Source organism: Lathamus discolor, unplaced genomic scaffold (assembly GCF_037157495.1).
Source record: "Lathamus discolor isolate bLatDis1 unplaced genomic scaffold, bLatDis1.hap1 Scaffold_153, whole genome shotgun sequence".
NCBI lineage: Eukaryota > Metazoa > Chordata > Aves > Psittaciformes > Psittacidae > Lathamus > Lathamus discolor.
The window spans coordinates 52,501-62,500 of NW_027069182.1; positions in this window are offsets into that span (position 1 = coordinate 52,501).

Genomic DNA, 10,000 nt, shown 5'->3' on the forward strand with positions numbered 1-10,000 from the left:
AAGAAGCCGGCGCGGCCAGCGGCCGCAGCGGAGGCGGACGCCCCCCTGACGCCCACGGTCGTCGCTTTCGCTTTTCCCCGTTCTCTGGGTTCGGCCGCCCTACCGCCCCGAGCGCTGCTCGCGGCCGGCACCCACGGGCACACGGACGGAGGCCAGCACCGGCGCCTCGCGTACAATTAGGACACCTGAGGGCTCGCGGGGCCACGCGGCCGTCACACAGCCCGGTTCGGTAACACGTCCGTGGAACCTCCTCCCGCCGTCGAGCAGAGAGCAGGAAGGACGCGGCCGACGCGGCGGGGCACGCACCCCGCCGCCAACGCGGTCGCGGCTCTTTCTCTCGCTCGGGAGGGGGGCAAGACCCAGGACGACACCTCGCACGCAACGGGAAGCGAGCTGGAAAGGAGACCGCCCAGCCTGAACACCGGACGCCGCCCGCGGCCCGCCCGAGGACGGGGAGCGCAGACGAGCCCGGCCCGCCGGGGGCCCTCTCCGACGCGACCCGAAAGGCCTCATCGATCGGTCGGGGAAGACAGCAAGGACGACAAGACGGGTAAAAAAGGCCTCCTCCCTCCACGGTAGGCCAAAACGCTGCGTGTTCCTGAGACAACAGGGCAGCCCGAGCCCACCCCGCGGGGACTATTCGGGGCCGGGTGGTGAAAAGGCCGACGAGAGCTCCCGCGAGCCCCTCTTATCCACAAAAAGCCACCGCGTTTTCGGTTCCCCGCTTCGCGGGCTCCAGCTTTAACGCCGGCAAAAGAGCGACAAGAGCGAAAAAGGAGAGGGAAAAGGCAGAAAGGGAAAAAGGGGGGGTGGGGGGTGGAAAGAGGTAACGGGGGGGGGGGGGGGCGGACGGAGGGGGGGGGAAGAGGTAAGAGAGGGGGGAGCAGACGGAGGAGGGGGGGGAAAAGAGGTAAAAGAGGGGGGAGCAGACGGAGGAGGGGGGAAAAAGTTAAAAGAGGGGGGGCGGGAGGGGAGGGAGGAGGAAGGGGGGGGGGGAACAAAACAAAACAAAACAAAACAAAACAAAAAAAAAAAAACCCAGTACCGCCACCTGGGCCGAACCACCGGGCGCCTAGGCAAGCGCAAGCAAGAGCCGGACGCTGCTAAGGGGATCTCAGCGCCTGGACGTAACCGACGGGCTCGCCCGCCCGTGCCATCATCGGAGCCCCTCGCTCAGCTCACGGACGGGGCGGCGAGAAAATTGAGACCTGGGGATCGAGTCCCGCCACGGTCTTCCCAGCGTTCGAGTGCCGGCCTCCTCCGCCGCCGGTCTTTTTGCTCTCGGTCCACGCGGACGGAGACGAACGAACCAAGCTCGGGAAGCGCCGCGAAAGGCTGCCCAGTACACCCCTCACTATCGACGGCTGAGCCGCGGAGCGTGACAGCCTCTCAGCTAGCGCTGCTGCGGAGACGAGCCACTACTCGCTCCTGTAATACGGACAGACACTTCTCCGCCCGCGCTGGAGCGCAACACCAGACTTGTAGGCTCACCCGGTTGGTGCGCCAGCGACGACGCAATTTTCGATGACTCAACTGGAGGCAGCGAGAAACGGCCGCCTCCTCGACCGCCTCCGGAAGCGACGCGCCCGGCAAGATCTATCGCGGGACCTGGGAAATGCGGCTAAGTCCGCCGCGAGCCTGAAGTCCCCCCCAGAGACAGCGCGCGGAACTCTCCCTGCAAATCCGGCTAAGTCCCGGCGGAGCCGGCTAGACCTGACGGCAAAGTGCGGCCCCCACCGCGAGCTCGCCGTCCGCCCGCCCTCCGGGAGGCTCGCAGGCTCGGGCAGCGCTTGCCGGGCGGGAGGGGCGCGGGTCCCTGCAAATCCGGCAAAGTCCCGGCGGAGCCGGCTCGACCCGACGGCAAAGTGCGGCCCCCACCGCGAGCTCGCCGTCCGCCCGCCCTCCGGGAGGCTCGCAGGCTCGGGCAGCGCTTGCCGGGCGGGAGGGGCGCGGGTCCCTGCAAATCCGGCAAAGTCCCGGCGGAGCCGGCTCGACCCGACGGCAAAGTGCGGCCCCCACCGCGAGCTCGCCGTCCGCCCGCCCTCCGGGAGGCTCGCAGGCTCGGGCAGCGCTTGCCGGGCGGGAGGGGCGCGGGTCCCTGCAAATCCGGCAAAGTCCCGGCGGAGCCGGCTCGACCCGACGGCAAAGTGCGGCCCCCACCGCGAGCTCGCCGTCCGCCCGCCCTCCGGGAGGCTCGCAGGCTCGGGCAGCGCTTGCCGGGCGGGAGGGGCGCGGGTCCCTGCAAATCCGGCAAAGTCCCGGCGGAGCCGGCTCGACCCGACGGCAAAGTGCGGCCCCCACCGCGAGCTCGCCGTCCGCCCGCCCTCCGGGAGGCTCGCAGGCTCGGGCAGCGCTTGCCGGGCGGGAGGGGCGCGGGTCCCTGCAAATCCGGCAAAGTCCCGGCGGAGCCGGCTCGACCCGACGGCAAAGTGCGGCCCCCACCGCGAGCTCGCCGTCCGCCCGCCCTCCGGGAGGCTCGCAGGCTCGGGCAGCGCTTGCCGGGCGGGAGGGGCGCGGGTCCCTGCAAATCCGGCAAAGTCCCGGCGGAGCCGGCTCGACCCGACGGCAAAGTGCGGCCCCCACCGCGAGCTCGCCGTCCGCCCGCCCTCCGGGAGGCTCGCAGGCTCGGGCAGCGCTTGCCGGGCGGGAGGGGCGCGGGTCCCTGCAAATCCGGCAAAGTCCCGGCGGAGCCGGCTCGACCCGACGGCAAAGTGCGGCCCCCACCGCGAGCTCGCCGTCCGCCCGCCCTCCGGGAGGCTCGCAGGCTCGGGCAGCGCTTGCCGGGCGGGAGGGGCGCGGGTCCCTGCAAATCCGGCAAAGTCCCGGCGGAGCCGGCTCGACCCGACGGCAAAGTGCGGCCCCCACCGCGAGCTCGCCGTCCGCCCGCCCTCCGGGAGGCTCGCAGGCTCGGGCAGCGCTTGCCGGGCGGGAGGGGCGCGGGTCCCTGCAAATCCGGCAAAGTCCCGGCGGAGCCGGCTCGACCCGACGGCAAAGTGCGGCCCCCACCGCGAGCTCGCCGTCCGCCCGCCCTCCGGGAGGCTCGCAGGCTCGGGCAGCGCTTGCCGGGCGGGAGGGGCGCGGGTCCCTGCAAATCCGGCAAAGTCCCGGCGGAGCCGGCTCGACCCGACGGCAAAGTGCGGCCCCCACCGCGAGCTCGCCGTCCGCCCGCCCTCCGGGAGGCTCGCAGGCTCGGGCAGCGCTTGCCGGGCGGGAGGGGCGCGGGTCCCTGCAAATCCGGCAAAGTCCCGGCGGAGCCGGCTCGACCCGACGGCAAAGTGCGGCCCCCACCGCGAGCTCGCCGTCCGCCCGCCCTCCGGGAGGCTCGCAGGCTCGGGCAGCGCTTGCCGGGCGGGAGGGGCGCGGGTCCCTGCAAATCCGGCAAAGTCCCGGCGGAGCCGGCTCGACCCGACGGCAAAGTGCGGCCCCCACCGCGAGCTCGCCGTCCGCCCGCCCTCCGGGAGGCTCGCAGGCTCGGGCAGCGCTTGCCGGGCGGGAGGGGCGCGGGTCCCTGCAAATCCGGCAAAGTCCCGGCGGAGCCGGCTCGACCCGACGGCAAAGTGCGGCCCCCACCGCGAGCTCGCCGTCCGCCCGCCCTCCGGGAGGCTCGCAGGCTCGGGCAGCGCTTGCCGGGCGGGAGGGGCGCGGGTCCCTGCAAATCCGGCAAAGTCCCGGCGGAGCCGGCTCGACCCGACGGCAAAGTGCGGCCCCCACCGCGAGCTCGCCGTCCGCCCGCCCTCCGGGAGGCTCGCAGGCTCGGGCAGCGCTTGCCGGGCGGGAGGGGCGCGGGTCCCTGCAAATCCGGCAAAGTCCCGGCGGAGCCGGCTCGACCCGACGGCAAAGTGCGGCCCCCACCGCGAGCTCGCCGTCCGCCCGCCCTCCGGGAGGCTCGCAGGCTCGGGCAGCGCTTGCCGGGCGGGAGGGGCGCGGGTCCCTGCAAATCCGGCAAAGTCCCGGCGGAGCCGGCTCGACCCGACGGCAAAGTGCGGCCCCCACCGCGAGCTCGCCGTCCGCCCGCCCTCCGGGAGGCTCGCAGGCTCGGGCAGCGCTTGCCGGGCGGGAGGGGCGCGGGTCCCTGCAAATCCGGCAAAGTCCCGGCGGAGCCGGCTCGACCCGACGGCAAAGTGCGGCCCCCACCGCGAGCTCGCCGTCCGCCCGCCCTCCGGGAGGCTCGCAGGCTCGGGCAGCGCTTGCCGGGCGGGAGGGGCGCGGGTCCCTGCAAATCCGGCAAAGTCCCGGCGGAGCCGGCTCGACCCGACGGCAAAGTGCGGCCCCCACCGCGAGCTCGCCGTCCGCCCGCCCTCCGGGAGGCTCGCAGGCTCGGGCAGCGCTTGCCGGGCGGGAGGGGCGCGGGTCCCTGCAAATCCGGCAAAGTCCCGGCGGAGCCGGCTCGACCCGACGGCAAAGTGCGGCCCCCACCGCGAGCTCGCCGTCCGCCCGCCCTCCGGGAGGCTCGCAGGCTCGGGCAGCGCTTGCCGGGCGGGAGGGGCGCGGGTCCCTGCAAATCCGGCAAAGTCCCGGCGGAGCCGGCTCGACCCGACGGCAAAGTGCGGCCCCCACCGCGAGCTCGCCGTCCGCCCGCCCTCCGGGAGGCTCGCAGGCTCGGGCAGCGCTTGCCGGGCGGGAGGGGCGCGGGTCCCTGCAAATCCGGCAAAGTCCCGGCGGAGCCGGCTCGACCCGACGGCAAAGTGCGGCCCCCACCGCGAGCTCGCCGTCCGCCCGCCCTCCGGGAGGCTCGCAGGCTCGGGCAGCGCTTGCCGGGCGGGAGGGGCGCGGGTCCCTGCAAATCCGGCAAAGTCCCGGCGGAGCCGGCTCGACCCGACGGCAAAGTGCGGCCCCCACCGCGAGCTCGCCGTCCGCCCGCCCTCCGGGAGGCTCGCAGGCTCGGGCAGCGCTTGCCGGGCGGGAGGGGCGCGGGTCCCTGCAAATCCGGCAAAGTCCCGGCGGAGCCGGCTCGACCCGACGGCAAAGTGCGGCCCCCACCGCGAGCTCGCCGTCCGCCCGCCCTCCGGGAGGCTCGCAGGCTCGGGCAGCGCTTGCCGGGCGGGAGGGGCGCGGGTCCCTGCAAATCCGGCAAAGTCCCGGCGGAGCCGGCTCGACCCGACGGCAAAGTGCGGCCCCCACCGCGAGCTCGCCGTCCGCCCGCCCTCCGGGAGGCTCGCAGGCTCGGGCAGCGCTTGCCGGGCGGGAGGGGCGCGGGTCCCTGCAAATCCGGCAAAGTCCCGGCGGAGCCGGCTCGACCCGACGGCAAAGTGCGGCCCCCACCGCGAGCTCGCCGTCCGCCCGCCCTCCGGGAGGCTCGCAGGCTCGGGCAGCGCTTGCCGGGCGGGAGGGGCGCGGGTCCCTGCAAATCCGGCAAAGTCCCGGCGGAGCCGGCTCGACCCGACGGCAAAGTGCGGCCCCCACCGCGAGCTCGCCGTCCGCCCGCCCTCCGGGAGGCTCGCAGGCTCGGGCAGCGCTTGCCGGGCGGGAGGGGCGCGGGTCCCTGCAAATCCGGCAAAGTCCCGGCGGAGCCGGCTCGACCCGACGGCAAAGTGCGGCCCCCACCGCGAGCTCGCCGTCCGCCCGCCCTCCGGGAGGCTCGCAGGCTCGGGCAGCGCTTGCCGGGCGGGAGGGGCGCGGGTCCCTGCAAATCCGGCAAAGTCCCGGCGGAGCCGGCTCGACCCGACGGCAAAGTGCGGCCCCCACCGCGAGCTCGCCGTCCGCCCGCCCTCCGGGAGGCTCGCAGGCTCGGGCAGCGCTTGCCGGGCGGGAGGGGCGCGGGTCCCTGCAAATCCGGCAAAGTCCCGGCGGAGCCGGCTCGACCCGACGGCAAAGTGCGGCCCCCACCGCGAGCTCGCCGTCCGCCCGCCCTCCGGGAGGCTCGCAGGCTCGGGCAGCGCTTGCCGGGCGGGAGGGGCGCGGGTCCCTGCAAATCCGGCAAAGTCCCGGCGGAGCCGGCTCGACCCGACGGCAAAGTGCGGCCCCCACCGCGAGCTCGCCGTCCGCCCGCCCTCCGGGAGGCTCGCAGGCTCGGGCAGCGCTTGCCGGGCGGGAGGGGCGCGGGTCCCTGCAAATCCGGCAAAGTCCCGGCGGAGCCGGCTCGACCCGACGGCAAAGTGCGGCCCCCACCGCGAGCTCGCCGTCCGCCCGCCCTCCGGGAGGCTCGCAGGCTCGGGCAGCGCTTGCCGGGCGGGAGGGGCGCGGGTCCCTGCAAATCCGGCAAAGTCCCGGCGGAGCCGGCTCGACCCGACGGCAAAGTGCGGCCCCCACCGCGAGCTCGCCGTCCGCCCGCCCTCCGGGAGGCTCGCAGGCTCGGGCAGCGCTTGCCGGGCGGGAGGGGCGCGGGTCCCTGCAAATCCGGCAAAGTCCCGGCGGAGCCGGCTCGACCCGACGGCAAAGTGCGGCCCCCACCGCGAGCTCGCCGTCCGCCCGCCCTCCGGGAGGCTCGCAGGCTCGGGCAGCGCTTGCCGGGCGGGAGGGGCGCGGGTCCCTGCAAATCCGGCAAAGTCCCGGCGGAGCCGGCTCGACCCGACGGCAAAGTGCGGCCCCCACCGCGAGCTCGCCGTCCGCCCGCCCTCCGGGAGGCTCGCAGGCTCGGGCAGCGCTTGCCGGGCGGGAGGGGCGCGGGTCCCTGCAAATCCGGCAAAGTCCCGGCGGAGCCGGCTCGACCCGACGGCAAAGTGCGGCCCCCACCGCGAGCTCGCCGTCCGCCCGCCCTCCGGGAGGCTCGCAGGCTCGGGCAGCGCTTGCCGGGCGGGAGGGGCGCGGGTCCCTGCAAATCCGGCAAAGTCCCGGCGGAGCCGGCTCGACCCGACGGCAAAGTGCGGCCCCCACCGCGAGCTCGCCGTCCGCCCGCCCTCCGGGAGGCTCGCAGGCTCGGGCAGCGCTTGCCGGGCGGGAGGGGCGCGGGTCCCTGCAAATCCGGCAAAGTCCCGGCGGAGCCGGCTCGACCCGACGGCAAAGTGCGGCCCCCACCGCGAGCTCGCCGTCCGCCCGCCCTCCGGGAGGCTCGCAGGCTCGGGCAGCGCTTGCCGGGCGGGAGGGGCGCGGGTCCCTGCAAATCCGGCAAAGTCCCGGCGGAGCCGGCTCGACCCGACGGCAAAGTGCGGCCCCCACCGCGAGCTCGCCGTCCGCCCGCCCTCCGGGAGGCTCGCAGGCTCGGGCAGCGCTTGCCGGGCGGGAGGGGCGCGGGTCCCTGCAAATCCGGCAAAGTCCCGGCGGAGCCGGCTCGACCCGACGGCAAAGTGCGGCCCCCACCGCGAGCTCGCCGTCCGCCCGCCCTCCGGGAGGCTCGCAGGCTCGGGCAGCGCTTGCCGGGCGGGAGGGGCGCGGGTCCCTGCAAATCCGGCAAAGTCCCGGCGGAGCCGGCTCGACCCGACGGCAAAGTGCGGCCCCCACCGCGAGCTCGCCGTCCGCCCGCCCTCCGGGAGGCTCGCAGGCTCGGGCAGCGCTTGCCGGGCGGGAGGGGCGCGGGTCCCTGCAAATCCGGCAAAGTCCCGGCGGAGCCGGCTCGACCCGACGGCAAAGTGCGGCCCCCACCGCGAGCTCGCCGTCCGCCCGCCCTCCGGGAGGCTCGCAGGCTCGGGCAGCGCTTGCCGGGCGGGAGGGGCGCGGGTCCCTGCAAATCCGGCAAAGTCCCGGCGGAGCCGGCTCGACCCGACGGCAAAGTGCGGCCCCCACCGCGAGCTCGCCGTCCGCCCGCCCTCCGGGAGGCTCGCAGGCTCGGGCAGCGCTTGCCGGGCGGGAGGGGCGCGGGTCCCTGCAAATCCGGCAAAGTCCCGGCGGAGCCGGCTCGACCCGACGGCAAAGTGCGGCCCCCACCGCGAGCTCGCCGTCCGCCCGCCCTCCGGGAGGCTCGCAGGCTCGGGCAGCGCTTGCCGGGCGGGAGGGGCGCGGGTCCCTGCAAATCCGGCAAAGTCCCGGCGGAGCCGGCTCGACCCGACGGCAAAGTGCGGCCCCCACCGCGAGCTCGCCGTCCGCCCGCCCTCCGGGAGGCTCGCAGGCTCGGGCAGCGCTTGCCGGGCGGGAGGGGCGCGGGTCCCTGCAAATCCGGCAAAGTCCCGGCGGAGCCGGCTCGACCCGACGGCAAAGTGCGGCCCCCACCGCGAGCTCGCCGTCCGCCCGCCCTCCGGGAGGCTCGCAGGCTCGGGCAGCGCTTGCCGGGCGGGTGGGGCGTGGGTCCCGGCGCTGCCGGGCACTCGCCAGCCTTTTCTCGGCTGTTAGGGGTTGCCTCGGCTTTCCCGCTCCGTCATCTGACAATCCCCCCTGAAACAGCCTCTGGCTGGTGCTGGGGGCCGGGCGGGCAGAGGCAGCAGCCTGGGTCCCGGTGCTCGCCAGCTTGTTTTGTTCCGTGGGGGCTTGGTTGTTTTTTTGGTTTCGCGTGTCCGTCTGCTGACACACAGCCCACCACCCCGTCCCGCCGCGAAACACGTCTCTGGCTGGCGGTGGTGGGTGGGGGGACCAGGACCGCACCAGCTACGCACAAAGAGAAAAATGACCGCGACCGCTGAACCCAGGACGCACCGAAATACACCAGCCGATGCAGCCCGGGGTTCTGCAGATGCTGCGGCGCCCACCCCTCCTCCGCGGTGCCTCCCCCCGCCCCACAACGGGCTGGGAACAGATTGCAAAGATGTTCTTCTGGTTTGTGGTTTGGGGGAAATGTGTCTGAAACTGAGGAGAAGAGATGAAGATAGCGTGGCCGAGGATAGAAGGGAGGATTACGTTGCTCTTGCTGAGCATCCAAACAGGGTTCCCCACCACTGATGTTCTCACGGTTAAGTCTGTGGAACGTTAGGCACAGGTTAACGGTCGGCCTCAATGTTCTCAAGGGTCCTTTCCAAATCAAAAGGATTCTGCAGTTCTAAGAAAAGTTGATGTTTAGACTCAACTCTGTCCCTCGTCAGAGAAATGGCACTGCAGGAAGGCCGTGCGTCTGCCAGCTGAGGGAGGGAGCATCAGCACTTGCTTCGGCCTGTTTCCTATGGTGTTGCCCTGGAGCGCCGAGGAGCCCCGGAGGGAGCCCAGCGGGGCAGAGGCAGAGCCACCTCGGGCTGGGCCTCTGCTGCTGAGCTGGGCCGGGCTCCCGGGACGCAGATAGACGCTGGCGAGGGGGCAGAGCTGCAGAGAGACAGCTCTGCCCAGGCGCAGGGCCGGGGGGGGCACCGCCTGCAGGCCCCCAGGGGAGACCTGCCAGCCTCAGAGAGCTGAAAGGCACTCCGCAGCGGAGGCTGCCGAGAGGTTTCTGCGGGAGAAACGTTCCCAGCCCTGTGCGTGATCAGGCTCTGGGTGCAGGACAATGCAGCTGTAGCTCCTGGAGGGATCTCCTCGAGCCGCTGCCTCGGACAGTCCATGGGATCTGTCAGGAGGACGCTCTCGGTTTCTCTGTGCGGATCAGGAGGAGGATGTGCTGCAGAGCAGGCCTTCCCTCTGCAGCGTCTGAGTGAGAGGAGAAGGCAGGTCCCTCATCCAGGGCTTGGCTGCAGGGTGTGAATGTGCGTGTGCAGCCAGCGGTGGGTGCCCGGCGCTTTCCTTGCGAGCAGGGTCCCCGCAGCTCAGGGGCTGTGTGCCGGGGCAGGGACTCTGCCGCCTGCCAGGGCCAGCAGCACTCAGCCTGCGCGGGGAGCTCCCCGAGGTGCTCGGAGAAGTAGAGGGGGAAGCGACAGGGAACCCCTGGCAGGGAAGGAAAAGTGTTCTTGGCTCCAGGAGCACCGAGAGGGAGCAGAACTGGGCACAGAGCAGGAGCTCCTGGCAGGGACAGCTCCAAGAAACAGAGGCATGGACAGGGAGTGGGGGGGGGGGAAGTGAAGCCCATCCCTGGGGGCGGGGGGGGGGGGTGGGGGGGTGGGGTGCGTTCAGGCATCGTTTTCCCCAGCCACCGTGTTTTCGCTGTCCCGCTTCGCGGGCTCCAGCTTTAGCGCCGGAAAGAGAACAACGAGAGAGGGGCGGAAAGGAGAGCGAAGGGGCGGAAAAAAGAAAAAGGGAGGGGGTGGGGGGGGTGGGGAGGCGGTGGTGTCGGCGG